The sequence below is a fragment of the Tamandua tetradactyla genome, chromosome 22 (assembly GCF_023851605.1).
Source record: "Tamandua tetradactyla isolate mTamTet1 chromosome 22, mTamTet1.pri, whole genome shotgun sequence".
Classification (NCBI taxonomy): Eukaryota; Metazoa; Chordata; class Mammalia; order Pilosa; family Myrmecophagidae; genus Tamandua; species Tamandua tetradactyla.
The window spans coordinates 1,546,744-1,569,403 of record NC_135348.1 but is presented as its reverse complement, the minus strand read 5'-3'; the positions used below and the strand labels follow the sequence as shown (position 1 = coordinate 1,569,403).

The following is a 22,660-nucleotide window of genomic DNA, read 5'->3' as shown; positions in this document are numbered from 1 at the left end:
TTGATGTTATAGTGATGTAATTGATAAAAAATCATTTTATAGAAAAGCCTTCGTATTCATCTCTGCCAGCCAAGTTTTTCCTTCTTGAGAACACTGCTCAAAATACCTGTCATCTATGGCACTTTCCGATGCTACCTCATATGTCAATAGTTCGGTGACAACATGTTTATGTTGCACATACAATTTATGTAAATTGTACTATAGCATCATAGATAATAAAATCAAAATGCTTAGGAGATAAAAGAATTGGTAGAAACTGACATCTACCCTCAAGTTAAGTATTTGTTCAAGGTCACGTCTTATTTTTTTAGCGATCCAGGAGTAGATCCCGAGGGTCTTGTTTTCTAGCACAGAATTTTTAAATTTTAGCATAATTCTGCAATTTAATGTCCAAATTACGACACTTTTGAGCATTAAATGGGGTACGTTAAAGCGCCCTGGGAAAAGAGACATGATCAGGATTGTGCCAAGCAAACCAAGATCATGGTTTCTCAGCATGGCCTAACAGGAAAACAGAAATCACATTTGGCCTTGGAGAATTAGAGTCGGATAACCGAAAAAGCCAAAAGAGACACTGAGTTAGACAAAAACTGCAGAAATTATTTCTGATTTACTAGTCTTGGGAACTAAAAGGAAGAGACTGAGGTTTCCAAACCTTAGGCGTTCAGAAGAAAGGCCTCGCAGACCTAGGATTCAAACCTTTGCAGAAAGGGTACTAGCTGACTGCTGCTGATACTTCAGAGGTTCAAAGGAGCATCCTGGCTGAGCTGAGACTCAGACCTCCGAGGAGGAAATGATGGTATCTCAGAGATTTGGAGAAGAGGTCCTGTAGAGCTGTAGCTCCTATCTAAGAAAGATGTGATATCTGACTAGTAGTTGGCACCTAAAGAGCTTGGAGGGGAATGTATGATCTGGAGTCAGACATCTGAGGAACAGATGCTACCTACCTGCTCCCAGAACCTCTGAATGAACTTAAGGCTGGTTCGGGAAGTGACTTAGGAAACTGAAGATGTTAAACAACTGTTGATGACTAAGTGAAATTACATCTGTCATGGTAATGTTGATAGAAGTAACATTCTTTTTCCTGCCTTCCCTTCTGTCTCCAGTATCCTTTATTGGCTCAGACTAACAGGAAGCCAGCTGACAAAGGAGAGAATAGTTTCCAGTTTTCAGAGCCTCAAGTTCAGCATCACAGAGCTGAGTAGAGAAGAGTGGGTTTGGAGCTGAGAGACAAGAGCTAATAAACCAACAGTCCATCCTTTTAGCATTTCAGCAGCCATATATACATTTTTATGTATATTTGACCTTCCATTAAGAAACAATACCAATTCTTTGCTTCCATGCTTCCATATAAGAAGCTGCAAATATATTTCTACAAATGAAATCATTCTTGCCTTCTCCCTAAATTGGGAGGCACAAATCCAAACCATCATATATTCTTTTATAGTGCAGTTTATCTGGTGATGTGCTTTACGCTTCTATTTTCATCACAGTCCTAAGCAAATATTCTATAACCTAACGACTATTCTATAGCCTAAACACTAAAAAAATTTTTTCATAATCACACAGTCACATTGTAAAAGCTATATCCTTATACAATCATCTTCAAGAAACATGGCTACTGGAACACAGTTCCACAGTTTCTGGTACTTCCTTCTAGCCACATAAACACTAAATTTTAAAGTCAACTGCAACCACTGTGCCTGTTTGAATCTGTGGTGGACCCCAGAAAAGCCATGTCTTTTAATCCTCATTCAATATTGCTGGCTAGGAGCATTTGGAGATGTGACCCACTCAATTGTGGGTGGTAACTTTGATCAGATAGCTTCCATGAAATTGTGATTCCACCTGTTAATCCTTTAAAAGAGGAAACATTTTGAAAAGAGTCCCTTTTTTACAGCCATAGAAAGCCACAAAACACCACAGAGCCATGAAGCAAGGAGCCCACCAGCCAGTGATGTTTGGCAAAGAAGGAGAATGCCTCCTGGGGAGTTTCAGGAAACAAGTAGATGGGAGAGAAAGCTGAAAGACTTCATTACATGCCATTCCAGTTGAGAGAAAAAGCCTGAATTTCATTGACCTTTCTTGAATGAAGGTAACCTCTTTGGTTGGTACCTTAATTTGGACATTTCTATAGACTTGCTTTAATTGGGACATTTTCATGACCTTAAAGCTGTAAACTTGTAACTTTTTAAATTCCCCTTTTAAAGCAACCATTCCATTTCTTGTATATTGCATTCTGGCAGCTAGCAAACTAGAACCACCACCAATTCTTAAATAAAATAATGAAGGAAATGAAGGAGGAAAATATTATTGAATATAAGTATATATATGAAGATACACACACATGAATATATACTCACACACCCAAACTTGTAGCAAAAACATGCGCAGCTGATGGAGCCCACACGTTATAACTAGTCACAAAGCAGAATCAGTTCCATTTTCCTTTTGTTCTTGGCAGCATGTTGGGTAACCTGAATCTTCATTCCAAAAGAATTTAAATCTAACTTTTCGTTCTTTCCTTTTCTTTTTTATTGCTAAAATCTTCCATTAACTTTTGCAGTTGGACTTGGAATCATACCAGATAGTCTGCGTTTTCAATCCTCCCTTCCCCATTGATAGCAGTAATCCAATTTCTCCTCTTTAATCAACCTCAATAATTCCACCAATTATGTGTTTATTGATATGAAGGTAGGAGAAGAACAAAATGGCCAGGTAATATTCTCAGCTTCTAATTCAATACCATCATGGTGTCCGCCGGTGGAAGCATCCCTAAGAAATAAGAACTTCAAGCCAGCAGAATCCAAGTTGTGGGAAAGGAATGCAAAAATTCTGCAGTGGGTTACTAAGTGCAATTGTGAGTGCTGCCATTTAATCCTTCATTCTTCAATTCCCAGACCCATATATTCTGGCTATAGGATACACAGCATGATATACCGAGCACTGATTTAAAAGATATTCTATATTCTATAAGATATAATTTCATCTCATTTAGGATATAAGCTCCCAATTGTCACTCTCATTCAGTGGTTCTATCAGATCACCTAATTTATAGTGATGGGGTATATGAATAAGACCAGATAATTCTATAGGCAGAATCCTATTGGTGTACTTCTTTTGAGGTGAAATGAATATCTTGGTCCTAGGCAATGCTGCAGGGATTAAAAAGACGTTGGTTCTAGAAGCAGCATTTTGGGTAGGAAAGGCAGAAGTATATCTAGAATTCAAGCCTATTCTTTTTTTTTTTTTTTTTTTTTTTTTTTTAAAGGAAAGACAGAGAGAAGGAAGGAAGGATAGAAGGAAGGAAGGAAGGAAGAAAGGGAAACATCTTTAAACATTTTCTTGTTTTATTGTATTCTGTTTCTCCGTATTTGTTACATGGGCTGGGGCCGGGAATCGAACCGAGGTCCTCCGGCATAGCAGGCAAGCACTTTGCCCGCTGAGCCACCGCGGCCCACCCCAAGCCTATTCTTGTGAATGAAAATTCATGGCTTCTTCATGTTGGAGGCAACCAAACGACTGGCTGGACTTTTGGGAAAGCTGACATCTGGCGGATTTGTATTGGTTGATCTTTGCTGTTAAAAGGGTCAGGCAAAAAAAAAATTGTTTTTTAAATGGGTGGGGCACGGTGGCTCACCAGGCAGATTTCTCGCCTGCCATGCCGGAGACCGGGGTTCAATTCCTGGTGCCTGCCCACGCAAAATAACAAACAAAAGATTCAGGAACTCTGCAGTACTGATAAACAGACTGTCCTTGGTAAGAGTTGGTGCATATTGTGGGGCCAAAATAGCCTCCATCTCTGACTATGGTCGTATTGTACCTTGGCACACTGAGCCAGTACCTAAGTGGCTGGTTGGAAAGAAGGATCTATCCACTCCTTTAATCCCGGAGATGCTCCCAAAATAAAGAAGGGATAGCAGAGAAACCCATCTAATCTTCCTCACTGAACCTCTGGGTACATAGACTAAATGACTATTCTTAGTAGGAAGATATTTTTCAACTGAGATTCTCTTAGCAGGGTTTTACTGGCTAAAGATCACATAGAGTACAAAGAACTCACATTTCTGAGGTATAGCTCCTTAGAAACTGCTGTATAGGCAAAGCAACTCTCTGGGATAAAAAATGGAGATGTGCAACGATTTAGGTATTTCCCGCCATTCGAGGTGATCCCGAAAAACCTCATGTAGAGATCCCACTCATTATTCAGGGGAAAGCGGCACATCCAGCATGGGAAGGCAGGACCTGTAGATCCTTCCTTCTGATGTCTCTCTGTCCCCACTTTGCCTGAGCTTTAGGACTGCTTGTACCTATGAAATTATTCAATAAAACTTGATATTAGGTAAGGTCTCTGGTTGACAACTGATCCTAGGTGTTATTCCACGGGGAAAAAGTCTGACTGGCATCCAGAGGACACATCTTCTTGTTCACCGATTACTGAAATTCTCCTCTATAGTCCATGCTCTTTGATAATAATTATTCCCACTCTATACTCACTGTTCATCTCCATTCTCCCTTTTCCCCTATATGTCAATCCTGCTCTTTCCAAGTCCTTGACCATCAAGTCAAACTGCTAGCAAATATTCATGAATTGGTATACATCTATCATTTTGAGTATCTCTCAATCCAGGCAAAACCTACAACATACACCACTCGAAGTTCTGCTCGGTGGAAGGATTTCCCTTTACCACTGTTTTTCAGGGATATTCCAGACTGGGGTTATAATGATGCAGCAGTTCCTTTCTAGTCAATGTCAACATAACACACAGAAGCATTAATCGCAATCTAAACTTCCATGACAGCCACATGAGAAAACAACATTGTAGAGAAAGGTGTTGCAGGAGTTGGAACCTCCTGTTCATGCAAATCACTTTGTGCCTTCTGTCTTATTTATTTATATGTTCCCATGTTGATTTTTTTTTGTATGGGGGCAGGCACCGGGAATTGAACCCGGGTCTCCAGCCTGGCAGGCAAGAATTCTGCCACTGAGCCACAATCACATCGCCCCCCATGTTGATTTTTATATGCTGATGTTTGTATGTATATGTTTGTATGTATCTATTTCTATAAATATCTCTAAATAAGCTAGAGAGAGGCTGGAAAGATATATATTTACACATATATTTACATATATATGTGAGAATTGAATACATGCATAATTTAAACTGTACATGCATACATGTTTCCCATGTGTTTTCATGCCCAACACTGGATCTCCAGGGCAGTGCAAGACATGAATCAGGCATGACTCCAAAGATTCAATATAGTATTTTGTTCATAGAGAGCACAAATCCTACAGTTGTTTACTGGGATCTTTTTTTAGTTATGAAATATTTATGTGTTCTACTTACGAAAAGTCTAAAATAAAAATTGAACTTATAAAAGATTCATTAAAGCATGACACTACATTGAAGAAACAATTCCAAAGTTAAAAAGAAACAGACAGTGTATATTTATTTGGTAATTTTCTCTTAGAGGCAGTTTCCTCATCTGAAAACCAGGTTAATAGTGTTATTAAGGGGATTACATGACATGCAAATGTAAAGTTTGGCATAAACACTCAGCAGATGCTTGCTTTCATGATGGCTTTATTTATTTTGCCAAACATTATAGTAGGAAATTTGAGTAGACACAGATGTGTAAGGCATGATTTTTGGTCTCTAGGAGTTTCCAATCTAGCTAAAAACAAAGTGGATATGATGAGTAAAGAACAAGCTATGGTTGAGATTTAGAAGCCATAGATTTAAATATTATTTTGTAAAACCAGCTACATAAACTTGAGAACGCAACTTAATCTCTCCGAATGACTTCTATCCATTGAACAGGAATAATAATGTATATTTCAAAGACTTTTGAGAAGGAACTGCGATACCATCTATGAAAGAATTTTGAAGGTTCCAAAGAAATCATTCAGATGAAAAGCTCTACAATGGCAGTAATTAGAAAAAACAGCATAAAACTTAAGTAACGAACTGTGAGATACAAACCATGAGCTTTGAGTGTGCAAAGGGAGAAAATCTGAGCTGGGGTGTGGAGTAAGGTTCTGTGGAGGAATTGAGATTGATTGAATTAAATCCCAATTAAGTCGAAGGGAGGAAAAGAACATTCCAAGGAACCACAGACGTTAAAGAATCTGAGCAGAGGTAGAGGCAGAAATAAACATTGCAGATGTAGCTCTAGTTAGGAGAAATCTCTATCTGATTTGCAGGGTATACATTAAACAGCAAAGGATAAATGCCTGGATTCTGGAATGACCCTCCCTAATTTCAAAACCTGGCCCTGCTACTTACTACCTGTTTGACCTTGAAAACCTTATTTAACTACTAGCTATCTCAGTTTTCTCATTTGTGAAAAAAATATAATCTGCATATATTTATATGTTCCCATGTTGATTTATATGTACTGATGTTGATAAATGTGTGTACAGAATACATATAGCTCTACAATACAGAGCTGTTGCAGTGATTAAAGTGTTTAATATATTTAAAGTACTTAGAATTGTGTTTGACATATAGTAAGTGCTATAAAATTGTTTTTAAAGTAGTATTTAAATATATGATTCCATTTTTTAAATTGTTAACTTATACTCAGAAACATTTCATTTAAAGAAAATAAAGCAAACCTGTCTGCTTCTTATGTGATGTTTGCCAAGTCAAAAGGAACTTTCTTCTCTGTGCTTACTTTTCTTGTCAAAGTCAAATATATAAAACATGATGTTTAGTGTGAAGGAATGATTAAACTAGGGACAGTTTCTCAATAAAAACTCTTGTATTTGGCGTCATGAATAATAAAATAATCTGGTAAAAGATTTGTTTTTTATTGCTTTATATTATATCTTTCATAAGTCACAGTCTAATTTTGTGTAATACCTGTGAACCTATAATATCCCATATTATCATTTCCCTAAAAAAGTAGCCAAATCTACCATAGCCAATTTGGAAGTTATTCTCAAAGTGTGGTAGTATAAAGTAGTGAAGCGAAACAACTAGTCATTAATCCCTATTCACATCCAGGGATTCTTCTAGCAAGATGCTAGAAGGCGTAAGAAGGCAGCATGCTGCTTCTAATTGTAGCTCATGTAAGACTTACATCAAGACGATAAGGAGACCATGTGTTCACGAGCCAGTGCTCCTGAGAAAGAGAGCTAACAGAGTAGGTTAATTAGTATATGGACACAGAGTATCCTAAAATTTCAGGTTTTAAAAGGGTATTAATGGTTTTCTACTTTGAATGCCCATCTGCTTAATTCCCCTATAGCCTGCCCCCTTACAAGGAATTGTGTAATGATGGTGGAATAAACAGGACGGGAGAATTGAAGGGAAATTTGTCCTCTTAACAGTACTGCAAGCCAGGCATTTTTCTCTTCCCAGTTTTCCTTTCCATACGGACTCCCAGGGAAGAAATCATTACTTTCCCAGATCTATGTTTTGGATAGTTCTGTTGGATCAAAAGTTCTCCCTAATTGATCTCCGCTCAATTTAGCTGTTTCTCTCATTCTTTAGTTCCTCTGAAGCCTGCATCACTCATATTACCCTCCTTTGTGGGGACCGTGTTTATCGGAGAAGAGCCATTCTCCAAAAAGAACAAAATGGATATATTGGTTTGTTCAGCACTCTTGTCTCAGAAATCAGCTTGCAGTACATTATTATTTTTGTGTTGCTGTACTGAATTATTCTGCCTTGTAACTGTAGAGGTTAAGAATGGAGGTTACCCAACTAACTAAAGGAAAAAAAAGAACTTCTTAAAATAATATTATATAACTTACAGAAGAAAGGAAAAGTTTACTAATCAGATCTTAAACAGGGCAGCAACCAGGGAAGCACTGAAGATTCAGGACAATCTCTTTAGAGAGCTGCCATCTTGACAAGTCATTTCCACCAGTTTCTCCCTACTCTTATCCAGTCCTCTCACAATTCAAATTCTAGGTAAAAGGCATCCCACTGGCTGAGCTTGGTTTAGGTGTCTATCACTTGGTCAGGAAAGACCCAAAGCACTTGACTAGTTACAGCAGGACAGAGGTTTTTCAAAGAAAAATCAAAGCGCTGTTCATCAGGTCAAAGGTAGATGGATTACAGAACAAAGAAACCCGGAGAGGCCCACTAAAGCATGCACTGGCATTTGTATTCTTTAGGTACTTAATTGGGCTCCTAAAAGAATTGGGCTTCAAATCTTTGAGTGGTTCTAGAGACTTTAAGTATGGATACAGGATGGCCTCGATGTTATGTTAAATCTTACATATCATCTTACAATTAATGAATTGCCATTTACACAAAATCCCCACTCCAACTCTTCACTACAATCCTCAATTCCTTCAATATGATAGACCCAGAAATGTGTTGTCCTTAAGGAGGGATTGCCCAACTGCAGTGAGTGTGGTCATCTTATAATCTCTAGTTGTCACTTCCTTTATGGCTTGCGTCAGCTGCAGAAAGCTGCCCTGTCCAAGCTCATGCCCATCCTGGGGTTATTCACATGCAATGACCAAGAGAGGCAGGGGTATAAAGGCCTGCCCCTTCCAATCAAATGTGGGACAACTATGAGCCATATTCCTTGCCAAGCTTCTTGCCTGGTTGTCCAAGGTTGTGTTGGCTCTGCATTACAGTTCTTCCTCTTCTCAATCCTGCCCCCTTGCACTTATTTTCACAAGGGTTCACCTGTAATAAATATCTTGCACCCCAATTCATCTTAAAACAGGCTTTCAAAAACCCAACTGAGGATACCTGGGAATTGAGGCAGTACCAGTAATGTAACTTGCTCAAAGTCACATTAATTGAAGGCAGAGATTTAATTAGAACATGTATCTCTTGACCAGAAACCCAGTCTTATTTCTGATCTGTCATTCAGCCTCGTGTCTACAGATGTCCATGACAAGCTGGTTGACTCAGGTCTTGCAACCATTAGCATCACTCTAATGTGATAATATACAGCTGCAGATGAAAATCATGAAGTCACCTGTGTCGATCGATTATTCCTATCTTTGGGACCTAAGAATTCCACAAGGCAAGCTGTTGGTTCACTCCAACATTTTCACAGGTCAGCTCATTTTTAGTACAGCCCTAAGTGCACTGGTAAAATATAAAGTGATATTAGCTTACAACATGAGCAACAACCCACAAAAGTCCAGGCGCAGGTGTATGAGATGCCCCTTTAATTCCTACACTGCCTCACCCTCAAGATTTCAAGAAAATAACAAGTGGCACTTGTTTTCTTTATCTTTACAAAAATTTCTGGCTTCCTCCTCATTTTCACTGAAATCACAGCTGGAGACCAGATAATTTTTTTCCTGGCATTCTTTGTCATGAAAGCTGATAGATTATTATAGGATATTTTAATTGAAGAGTAAAACAGGAGCTACTGCAAGGAGAAAATAAGGTAACCAAAAATTCCTGTTCCCCTATAAAAAAAATACTCCCAAGTGTTTTTTCTACTGCATGCATGTGGAGTTGGGAGGTCTCGCATTCTAGGTTTTCTGTTTGTTTGTTTGCTTTTTTAAAATTATTAAAAAATTATTTTTGCATGTGCAGGCTCTGGGAATCGAACCCAGGTCTCTAGCACAGCAGGCAAGAACTCTACCACTGAGCTACTGTTGCCCGCCCTGTTAGCTTGCTTTTAATGACATAAATTTTTTCAAGCCTAAATTCTTCTACTTGACCTTAAAGGGCTTTTTAATCTGACCCCAGCCTATTCAGAAAAAGCCCCATAATATCAGCCTACTCTGGCATTGGTTTTCTCTTCACACCATTCTTTTTTCCCAATGTCATATTTTGTCATGGTTCCATCCTTTCCTACCCAAAGCATCTATCTGTGTGGCCCCATTTAAGAATAATATCCTCCAGAAAATTTTCCTGACTTCTACTGTTCAAGCCAATTATGTCCACCTACCAATTTCTATTGAAATTTAGTTTGCACAAATATATACCTAATCTCTCCAAAGTGATTGGTAGAACAGATCATGATTACATTTATTTTCTGTACCCCAAAAAACTCAACTTATGCTGCACCCAAGTGAGCAATCAATGTTGACTGATCTGTTTTAGATTTTCTTGCTAACTGATTGTGACCAATCTTTTAAAGTCGTAGCGACACCTCAATAGTCCTTCTCAGTAATTAAAGTATGTTTCAATTTTCCAAAATTTATTTTTCCATGAGATTGATTTGTATCATCTACAAAAGCACCCCTTACATATGACTGCAAAACTATGTTGACATGTTACCTTTGGAGCATAAGAAAATTCTACTAAATTCTACAAATATAAAGAAATTTATATTTGTGTTTAAGTACAGGACACCAATTTACAGACATTTTTCTAAATATAGGAAGCATTTGATTTATATACAAGCTTGTGCAATATAAATGAAAATGGTGCATTCAGCAAACAATGAATACTTATTTGAATATTTTGACTCAGCAGGTAAACAAAGAAATGGTGTTATTAGAAGACAGACCTGTGAAAATACTCATTTAATTTCATTTGGAGAAAGGCTTTCCATTTTATAACGTAACACTTTAACTAACAACTATAGTCTAGAAGTCCTTGATTTTTCTATTTTTCATGTTACTATTTTCCATAATCAGCTGTGGTTCAAATACTTAGTAGCTTATAGTATGTAGAAGCCATTTGCCTTTTAGGCAATGTTTTCCTTTTATATATGCTACAAGTTACTTTGTAATTATTTACCTTATTATTCTATTTCATATTTGAGAACTGAAGCTTTCTAGTTATTATAGATTCCTAGAAGAAAAAACGTATATGATTTAACATTTTCCACTTCTATCTGTTAAGTAGTAAGGGTCTAAACGTGAGGAGTAATACCAGAGCTGTTTTCTCTCCCTTCATCCCAGCCAAATCGGGAAGGCACTAAATTCTGGATTTCATGTTTGGTTTTTTCACCACCCTACTTCATGCCTTTGCCACATTGTGGCCTCATCCATTATACATTGCAAATCTAGGTATGACACACATCTGAGATCTAACTGATAAAATTAAAGGCATAAAAGACAAAACAGCATTTAAAACTAAATTACCAACGTCTGAAAATAGCATCACATGGTGCATTTTACGTTCAATGTTCATTAACGTCACTGTCAATTCAGACAGTATCATCAGCTATGTTTTTTAATAAGAAGAAGGAAGTTCTTGCAGGTTAAGCTAATTGTAGATGTCGTAATAAAGTACAGAAAGCACATTTATTTTCATTAGGAATGGTAGTCTTGTAAGAATTTACTACTTCTCTAGTATTTTAGGACTTATGCAATGCAAGAAACAGTTTAATTCCCTGTCTATAGGAAACTTACAATAAAGTTGGGGGAGCAGCAAGCTAATGAGACAAAAGTAGCATGTGATTAATTTCCAGATAGTCTGGTCAAGATGATATGCATAAAGCAAAATAAAAACTGATCAAGGAAAACTTTTTCCTCAGGAAAGCCTTTGTGTAGATAGGATCTAAACGGGGCTTCAAATTAGGTGTGGAATGTAGCTAACTGCAGAAGAAGAGAGAAAACACTGTTAGTGGAATAAAAAACAAGAGTAAAGAACAAAGAGAGCATAACAGAGATATAATATTTGGATAATACCAAGGAAAAATGGAAAATAAGAACAGACAAGAAGTCCACATTTAATAGGGGAGTTAGCAGCACCTTGGAAATAATGTGGAAACTTGATCAAGCAAGTGAGGCAATGAAAGCATTAGAAAGGCAGTGGTTAGCGTAATGGGTTGAGAGTGAGAAAACCTAAACTCAGAAACACCAAGTCTGAGAAAGCGTGAACAGAGAAAAGTTTTAATCCAGGAGAAATCTAACCCTCTCAAGGACCTTATCACATGAAGTTCCCACAATACATGTTACCACGTCACAATGCTTAATACTATAAATGTTTCTTCAGGATGATTTATCTAGGTATGTAAGTTTATTAACATCACATTTTCAAGAAGCTGATCTGGAGAAATCTATTTCTCCTTGATGTTAGAGTGGACCTCACTTTCATGTCAGCTCACAGAACACTGTACAAGAGAAGTAATGAACCAAATGATTTTTAATAATTAAAAAAATCACTCTGGATATTGCAAAAGCCTGTCCTAGACAGCTAAGTCATGTAGACTGAATGTATTAGCTATCAAAAAATGAAGGCACACAAAAATAACACTTCATTCATTTTGGTATTATGCATCAACTGAATCAACATTAGATGAAATGAGAAAAAATGATCTTAACAGAGGTTGGAAAAATAAAAAGGTTCTTACTCTGGAAATTGCCAACTGTATTTGCATTTGTCCTTAACCATTCCTGAAATTTTGTCCCTGAAGCCATTTATCACCACCTCACACTTTTCCTATGCTGCCTTTAAATGAACTGGTTTCCTGCACTCTCACCTGTGCAGTAGATTGTTGGTGCCATTTGATGAGCCATGAACATATCTGCAAACCTGCGGTAAGGTGAGGACTAGCAGAGTGGAAATATACTTCTGTTGAGGTGCCCAGGAGGATCCTGGTGGAGGATTCAGTGGCCAAACAACTAAAACCAAAGTTCAAAGTCAGGAAGATCAAAGCCCAGATAATTAAGGGAGCGTAAACGGGAAAGACCGCCTCAGTGACTGACGGTGACCCTGAAATGAAGGCTTCAGAGGAGCAAGGGCTGAAATCTGGGAACTAAGGAAGAAAGATCAAGAGTAAGCATGATGAGGTAAATCAGAAAGAGGATCAAGGTAATCCTCAAAAGCAAGTACTGCTGAAGTCAGCCAGTCTAGGTCATGCAGATAAGTCCAGTGAGTAAAGATTAAGGGACAGGTTATGCCAGTCCAAGCACCATTCATGAAATAAGACTTGGACTCACAATTGTAGCTCCCCAAGTATATGCTGCTTCAACAAACTATAGCTAATTGTGCCTTAGAATGGTATTTCAAAAGCAGTCAGTTCCCAGTTACCTGGGAATTATGTAGCAAATAGTGCTACATAATGTGAATTATAGAAGTTAACACTCTTATAAAATCATCTGCTACCTGAGCTTCCTCATTTTTTTCATTTCATCACGCAATTTAACATTATAAATGATAGTATATTTTCTAAAACTTAGGGAAATAGTCATTAGTATCAACAAAAGTTCTATTGATCTCTTACCTCCTAAGACTTTGTGCAAATTGCTTGCTTTTTCCTGAATAAATATTGGACCATTAGATACATGTAGTTGAATGTTAATGTCCAAATATGAATTTTTATTTTCCCTCCTTAATCAAAGTTGAAGCTACTAAATATTGTAAGTTGCATTTATAGGCAATTCCTTCACATATTCTTTTATGCTTTCTTTATTCTAGAGAATGATGTGAATTTTTTGAAAATGCCAACCAAAAAGATCAGAAATCTCTGTTAGGATATAACTTCTCGTATCATTTTTAATAACATTTACTCTAGACTCTGGTCTAAAGGTTCTGTACTAGCTGCTTCTTCATTTTCTTGTTACAGCTCTTTTGGCTCTGAGGGATTTCTGAACAAAGAACAATTAAAAAGTTATTTGTCTCAATATCCCTTGTGTGTGAAATGACAACAATGCGAGTGTATTAGTTTCCTGGGTCTTCATAACAAAATACTACAAACTGGGTGGTTCACAACAACAGAAATTCATCCTCTCACAATTCTGAAGTCTAGAAGCCCAAAATCAAAATCAAGGTATTCACAGGATCTCTTTCCTCTAAAGCCTCTCTAGAGGAGGGTCAGTCCTTACCGCTTCCAGCTTCCAGAGACCTGAGGGCTGAACGGCTGGGGCAATAGGCTCCAATCTCTGCCTTCGCCGTCACAGGGCCATCTTTCCTCTGTATGTGTGTCTTCACATAGCATTCTCCTCTCCGCCTCTGCATGTCTAAATTTTCCTCCTCTTATAGGGTCATCAGTCATGCCGGATTAGGGTTTACCCTAATTCAGAATGACCTTGTTTTAACTTGCTTGCATCTGAAAAGAACCTATTTCTAAATGAGGTCACTTTCACAGGTACCAGCGTTTAGGATTTCAAAATATCTTTTGAGGGAGCACAATTCAATCTGTAACACAATTTATTTCATTGAGTTATAGCAGGGACTAAACAAGATGAATTACATAACACACTGAACACAGCATTTAGTGTAGTAGGACCACAATAAATTTAGTTCTCTTCACTTCTATCTCTTTCTCTTTCAGCCACTGTTTTTCTTCTCAAATCAACAGCAACAAAAAAACTATAGTGTCAGGTTATAGTTTAGATACCAGGTTCCAACTCCATCAATAGTCAATAATGAGCCATTATCAATATACAGCCTCATATTCAATGTCTTATATTAGGTATCAGCAAACCACAGCACACATGCCAAATCCATCCCAGCTATTTTTGTATAGCACACAAGCTAAGAATGGTCTTTATATTTTTTAAATGGTTAAAAAATATCAAAAGAAGAATAAAATGACATGAATTTGGAGTTTCTGTGCTCATCCATAAAGTTTTATGAAACTTAATATTGCTTGCTTACATATTGGCTATGGCTACTTTTGTGTGACAACGGCTAACTTTATAGTAAAAATAGAAACTGTAGGGCTCACAAAACCTAAAATATATACTACCAGATCCTTTATGGAAAAAGTTTGCAGACCCTGTGTTAGATTAATGACAGTAGAGAACTGTTACTATTCATCAACAAACTAGTCTCCCGGACTTCGGTGCTAATTTATTGATGGCAAAAATCACTGTAGCCCTGGGTATGCCGTGGTGGCACAGTGGCAGAGTACTCGCTTGCCATGCTGGAGACCTGGGTTCAATTCCTGGTGCCTGCCCATGCAAAAAAAAAAAAACCCACAAAAATCACCATACCCCTACCAACAGTTTAGATATAATAAGCCCTGCCTGAACAGACATTTTTAAATAAATAGGGAAATAATAAATTTAACTGGAAGATGAAGTTCCTATAAATGGTAAATCATTTCTAACTTTCATTCATTAAGATGCCACTCAAAACAACGCATGGAATTATAGTTTTTGCAGAAATTGCATAGAATAATAAGATATTATTATTAAATTATTTCATTTTTTTAAAAAAGCAAGTTTCAAGTTAACATAGACCCCGATATGAAAGCATTACGTTAAAGAGCTTGGCTTTGAAATTCCATCCTAAAATTTTTTTGAAGATTAATATAATAAGTTTCTTCAGTAATTAAAAATACATGATCAGAATGAATGAGATTTAATGAGATGACATTTAGAGATGCTTAAAAATAATTTTCCCGTTTGTCCCCTGCATGCTCTTAGGTAAAAATAAAATGCATATTTAAAAAGATTGATAATCATATGCAATGTTCGTTCTAGAAGAGTTTGAACAACCACATTTTCCTGGCAAGTTTTCTTCTGTTAAAAACAAACTGTAACCATGATTTTATTTATGGCTATCACTACTTATAAAAAATTTAAAATCTAGTAAACAGTGTCTTACATTAGTGCCTCAGAACCGGAATGTGCGTGTGACTCGCCAGGGGATCCAGGTACAAATGCAGATGCTCACTCGGTAGCTCCCCTGTGATGGGACCACACACGGAGCTGCAAGGTCTAAATAACATGGCTCCAGACAAAAATTTCTAAAGCCGTGCTCAAAAAATTAAAAATTTGTTCCCTGCCCATTGCATTCTTTCAGAATAAAATTGCTTCTTTTTGGTTCTTGATCAAGAGACGTCACCAAACTATTTGTTTGGAATTTAGAAATGCAAATCTTTTACAAAATTAATGCTTATTTCTGCATTCAGAAAACCAATTCTAGATTTCAGCAAAATTCTCTGTTTGTCTACAGTTCTCATTCTACCCATGTCTATCCCATTTCCGATTCATAGGAAACAGGGGAATTTGGACAATGGAGATGGAACTGAGATCTGTTTTCGTTGGGTATACTAAATTTAGGAAGCGATAACTTCTAAATGTTTATGAACAATTGCTTTGGTTCTAAAGACCCTCCAAATCCTCAGTAAATATGAAGAAAAATGAAGCTTTGAGAAAAACATAGTTCTCTGAACACAATTCTAAGAGTCAGAAATAATTTCCCAAGATGATCTTATATCAAAATCTGGCACAGAAGGACATAGGGCAAGAGCTTTACTGGCTCCAAAACAAAAGAGAACAAACTCTTCAGTGGCTTCCATAAAATGAAGACCATACATTTTACAGAACACATAAGGCCTTCAGGATCTGGCTTGTCCTATTCTTTTCAGCCCCTCACCACTCATTCACTCACACCACATGTCAGTCATATGAGGAATTGCACACTACCTCTCGGCTCTGTGCCTTTGTGCACACATGCTTTGCTGTTTCGAATGCGTCTCTCTGCCTGTAGAAGTCTCACTCGTTCTATACGTGACGACCACCTCTAATGTTTCCAGGCACTGTCAGGAGCGTTCCTTCTAACCCTCCAATTCCTCTACTATAGTACCTATTATCAGTGGAATTATCTGCTTCTGATAGACTGTAATATTTTCTAGGATAAGCATCTTTCTGTTTATGTTTGTATCTCAGTGCCAAGAACGGTGCCTTACAATAGACACGATAAATCTTCAATCACCTGATGAAAGAAACAACTTTCATTTCTCTACATAGTATATTAGGAACTGTAAAAAGTCAACTATTTTGGACAAACAAAGATGCCAAAAGTTTGCTCAACAACTCTCATAAATGGGAAGAGACAAATTAAACATGAAGACAATGTTATATGGCATTCTACATGGATTCTGGAATAGAAAATGGATAGGAGTGGAAAAACAGGAGAAAACAAAAAAGTCCGTACTTAATACTGTTGTACTACAATGCTAATTGCTTAATTCCAACGAAGGTACTTTGTAAAAATTATGGTTCTGTAAGACGTGAACATTAGGGGAAGCCTATGCTAGTGAGGGATGGATGGGAATAGTTTGTACTATTGTTATAATTTTTCTCTAAACCTAAAATTATTCCAAAAGAAGAAGTTAAAAATAAAAGTCCACTCAAAATCATTGTCCCAAGTCTAACTTACTCATGGTCTGAAACCCAACTTCCTCAGCTCTTTCATAATCATTCAACAAATATTAACTGAAAATACCTACCACATAGTAGGGACTCTACAGTATTTGCGGATTGAACCACTAACATGACTAACAAAGCACATGCTCACTTCCTACCTTAGAAATACATCAGTAAAGACAAAGAAGGGGAAGTGCTGCCAGAATGCCACCGTTTACATCAACAGGACACGCTGCAGCTCTTCAGCCCATTAGTACATCACTTCTAAGGTTTTCGGGTTAATTGTTCCTTTAAGCAACGAATACATTACAGAAAATTTTTATAAGGACAACAAAATTGAACAGACATCGTTGAAATAGACCACACATGTAAGATATTTTACTTTGCAATAAACAAATTATTTTAAATAAATAGTATAACATAAGTGTTGAGAGAACTGATAAGTAATTTTGGAAAAAAATGTGTAAATAGGTATAGAATGGCAAATTGACTTTTAATAATATATTTCTACACAAGCATTTAAATAGCATGCTTATCATTCAGTTGGAAATAATGATTTCTATAAAGTTGCATCTTCATCAAAGGACTGCAAAATAGCACATACCATGGTGGCTATATATTTAGCCAAAAGAAACTAAAAATTCAACAAGAATCCCTACTGCTAATCCACTCTCATTTAACTCAGCAGATTCATCCATATTACATTTACAGTATAGGAAACCTTCACAAAAATTTTTATTGTTCCTCCAAAGATAGAAAGTTGTTGTGGCTTCCATTACTCAAATAATTATTTTCAAAGGTTAAAGAATTATATAAAGGCAAATAATAGAATTCGTACATATTTTAGTGCACGTAAAATTTTTGAACTTAAAAATTTCACAGTTATAACTGAGAATAACTTTTTCTTTGAAAGAAAATTATAACTGCTTAAATCAAGATGCCAAATTTTAATACAGTAATATGAAAAATTTCTTTCAGAAATTCTGGATACATGTCTAACAACTGTGATGACAAATTTATTCATAAAAGTGGTTTCTTCTTGATTAATGTCATGCAATAGAAACCAAACCATTACGAAACCTTGCAGATGGCAGTATGTTGCCAAGGGGATCATACTGTCCATTAATTTTTTTTAAAAAATGCTTTGGATATATTAAAATTCCTAACCACAGCATTCATTTGTTGTCAAGAGGTTGACATTTTCTGTCCCCCCCTACACTCCCTTCCCCACTTTTTTGAAAGGATATCCTTTCATGTGTTGTGGGGAAAAAAGTTGTGAAGGCAAGAAAAAAGATATTCGATTTACCAGGCATTTGCTTTACAATGTGCTAGATTCATCAAACTTGATTTTCCTCTATACCAAGTCGTCCTCCTTTACTTTGTTGCCTAATAAGGAAATAGTTCTAGTCTTCTTTGAGCTTCTCAGACCAAAAATATTTAGTCTTTTTTGACTGGGGAATAAGGTGGACAAGAGCTACTGTCATTGTGTTTCATGAATCTGACCAGCTTTCTGTACATCTGCATCTACCACCCAAGTGCAGGTCTGCATTATCTCTTCCCCAGACTCCTGCAATATCTTCTCAACAGGCTCCCTGTTCATTTAATGCTTCTCTACAGCTCAGTCTCTATACTGCATTCACAGAGCTGTTCTAAAACTCGAGTCATTTTTCACCCTACTTAGAATAAAATGAAGAGCCTTACAAGAGCCTGAAAGAGCCTGGATGATCTGGTCCCTGGATGCTTCTCAACTTCATCTTCTTCCTCACTGTGCTTCAACCACTTGTGCTAAAACACACCAAGGGCATTCCTGATGCAGGACCATTGTAAAGGAAACTCTTTCCTCAGATACTTGTGCTTCTAGCTCCCTCGTTACCTACAGATATTCAAATTTCAGCTTCTCAAAAAGATTTAGCCTGACCACTTTACTAAAAACAGACTTTCCTTCGCCTTGCCCCCAAGCTATTCCTTTCTCTGTTTTTTAAAAATAATTATTTGTTTAATATCTGTCTCTCCCTACTAGAAAGTTAAATTTACTTTAATATTGAATCTCCAGTGCCCAGAATAAAACCTGCTACACGTAGGCTTTGACAACATAATTATTTGTTAAATGAATAAATGAATGAATGGATGAATGGATATGTGCTTTTGAGTCTCATAACATATTTGTAAGTTGTTTCCTTATATATATAGGGTGTAAACTATTCTACATATTAAGAAAAAACTGGGAATCACACAATGTATAACAGATAAGATTTAGTCTATGAATACTGTTTGTCAATTTTAAGAACACTGTCTTCAGTTTGTTTTCTTATACCTTGTTTTATATATATACGTATATATATATATATATATATGGGTAGTTTCTTAGACTAGGCTTTAAAAGTCTACTGCAATGTATAATATAACTGATATTATGCAAAAAACAAAAGAGATCATTCTCAGTAACATTTGGCTTTATTTCACCATGCACACAATTTTACAGTAGTTTCGGAGTATTTGGGATAAGATCAGTTTGATTCACCAAAGCCTGAATTATTAAATGTTTAAAGCATTATTTCCGAGCACGTAGATTACCTGGAATTAGATGTAACAGTGCTATCTACTAAACAGGCATCACAGGTGCATTTTAATAAATAAATGAAGACATTTAATTAACATATCAGTTGCATGTATAAATATCAAAATGCCTGAAAATTCTCCTTATTTATATATTTTCTCTTAAAATGTCACTTAATGTATTAGTGTGCATTGCTCATTGTTCAAGATGAAAAGTTTTGGTAAGGAAAGGTAAACATACTCTATTAGTTACTCGAATTATCACAGATTCGGTATTAGAGAATTTGCCTTAAATGTTTCTAAAAATTATCTAATTAAACTTTATTCTTATTGACCTCAGATAAAAATATATTCATACAGATTGAAGGGATATATACAGAAATACAATAAGCTTAAGTCTATCCCATCACTGGAGAATGCGAACTATGTACAAAGAAAAAGGCCGTGTGCAGATAGAATCAGGTACTTTTATGAAAGTCATGCTCTTAATTTTAATCAGCATCCACGTGGGTGTGGGGCCATTTGTAACAGGACCGTGAGGATGTGATTTTTAGTTTAGGTGTGGCCAACTGAATCAGGGTGAGCCTTTCCCCACATTACTGGAGGTCTTATAAAGGGAAGTTAGAGAAAGTCACAGGGAAGAGCCAACAACCAAACCCAGGAGAAACCGAAGAGCAGACGCAGGAGGCCAAGGAACCCCAAGGAGTATGTGAGCCATCACCAGAGCACTACAGACTTCAGTGAGAAGGGATAACCTGGCCAAAGCCTTGACTTTCCACCCTTGCCTCTAAAACCATGAGACAACAAATTCCCACTGTTCAAGCCAAATCAATGCCTGGCATTTGTCATAAGAACCCGACAAACTAAAGTAGACCTCGTGGAGGAAAACTAAGGCTCCCCACTCAACAGCCAGAATGAATAGACTCGAGTGAGGCTCCACCCAGCTCCACATGGGCCAGAGAAGAGCAGTCCCTGCCGGACTGCCCACGAATTCCTGACCTTCGGATTCATGAGCACATAAAATGATAGCTGTTGTAATCCACTAAGATTTGGTTCACTGGGCAGCAATAAATAACTTTTACATTCATCTGTAGTATAGTTATAATAACAATCATTCAGTCTTACATTGATCCTCCATGTAATAAAGATGCTTATGATATCTACTGAGCATTTGATCATTTAAAAATGATAAATGTCCAATATGCTTCTTCCGCTGCTAATCTGTGAGACTAGCTGAGGACCTTTTTTTTTTAAATCATTAGTTCCCTTGAATGGTAGTAAAAAATAATAAAGAAAAGTTATGTGGTATGGCATAACTATGCCGCTCTTTTAAAACTTCTTAGGTCATGTCCTTCCCCACAATTGGTCTCCTCTTCGAGCAGTTTGCCCTTTGCTGAAGCAGCATTATTTAGTGGAGAGATTTGGCTATCTTTGCTTAGCATAACATATGCTCCAATGTGACCTAAAAATTCATGTAACTTCCTTCCGACTCCTTTTCCCCCAAATTAAAAATAAGAGGGAAAATACTTTCCTCTGAAATTTAATGAACCTAAAGGTACTAATCCACTGAGTATGATTATATTAATTTTCATTAGTATATTTGGAACTCTATGATGATAGACTAGAACCAGTAAAACATATCATTTTGCAGAAGAGAGTACTCATTGCTTCATTATGTTTCAGTTTTTTTTTTCTCTTGATTTCTTCATTTTACTGTATCAAACAGGTTTCTTCAGACAAAGTAGAAAAATCTTATGCCCACTTTTACTTTGAAATTAAGAAATCACTTGTCTTTTTTTTTTTTTTACATGGGCAGGCACCAGGAATCGAACCTGGGTCCTCGGGCATGGCAGGAAAGCACTCTTACCTGCTGAGCCACCGTGGCCCACCCCACTTGTCTTTTAAAATGTTGAAAATATGACTTTTCCCAATCTGCAAATACATGACATTTTAAAGTTAGTATTAAATATAAATTGCCGACACCTCTATTCATTTTTATCTTCTAAGATGTTCTCATTTTCCCCTTGCCCCAAGCCCAATAGAGTATGCTTGGAGAAGTTTTCACTGAGAGCAGCTGCAATTGAAAATGAAGACCCCTTCTTAATCCAGGTGCTCTTAAGAACAATGGTACAAGTTGAAGTTAGTTTGGGACCAGCAATACTTTACATTTGATTGAGACAATTACAAAAGATTCATTCACCAAATAGCCATTGCACATCTTCATGACGACAGACCTACTCTAGGTGCTGGAAAGCAGTAAGATAAGCGTGAGTTGAGAGTGGTGGCAAGACCAACGACTTAAATCGGGTGATCAGGGTGTCTGGATGAGAAAATTCAGCAAAATATCTCTGTGGGAATTAACAGGTCCACAGCCCCTTTACTGGTGTAGGGAGTTATTTTTTTTTAAATATGCTACGACTGTGACCTATATTTGAGTAACAAGTAGTTTATTGTACACATATCGGGTACTATGTATAACTGGAGAAAAATGTTCTGCTTAGGCATTCCAAGGTAAATGGTATAAAAGAAAAAAATGTCTAGGCTATAAAATAATATGCTTTTCCATTTTCTTTAATTTTAAAACTTTAGGTACTGTAGTAATATATTTAGGGAAAGATGTTTTGCCAATCTAGTGAAGAATAGTTTTTAAAAGATCTTAGAATAAACTCAAACAATCTAAAAGTCCTTTGCTTCTTTATAGAGAAAAAACAATTTTAAAATAAAAATGAACTTTAGTTCACTTCTTTGGTAAAATTTCAATGACTTTCATACAGGGAAATAGCATCTGGCCTGAACAATAGAAGCGATATTTAAGAAATTCTGAGAAAATCCATATCTCCACTCAACAGGATTTCTAGAGGGTTTTGCATTTCTCTGTACAACATCTGGTCAGCCAAGAACCATTATGCTCTATGCAGTAATGATTTTAATGGGATAAAAGTAAAAAGAAAGAACACACTAAAATGAATTGCTAAGGTATTGCCTACTTTAAAAACTTACACACAGAATGTTTTAGTTATGTAACAGCCCTTTGAGCTTGGGGTATGGCCTGGGGCCACATGTAGAACTGAAATCCAAGACGCTTCCGCAACATATGAGTTGCATTTTTTGGGG

The 22,660-nt window shown here is 36.7% G+C and overlaps 1 protein-coding gene and 1 non-coding gene across 5 annotated transcripts in view; both read right to left on the bottom strand.

The window, feature by feature from the left end:
• MARCHF1 (membrane associated ring-CH-type finger 1) overlaps positions 1-22,660 on the bottom strand; it is an 894,978-nt gene that overhangs the window by 446,665 nt on the left and 425,653 nt on the right. The window lies entirely within an intron of this gene.
• TRNAS-GCU (transfer RNA serine (anticodon GCU)) lies at positions 9,514-9,590 on the bottom strand. Its single transcript has one exon. It is a non-coding gene; the product is annotated as a tRNA-Ser (tRNA).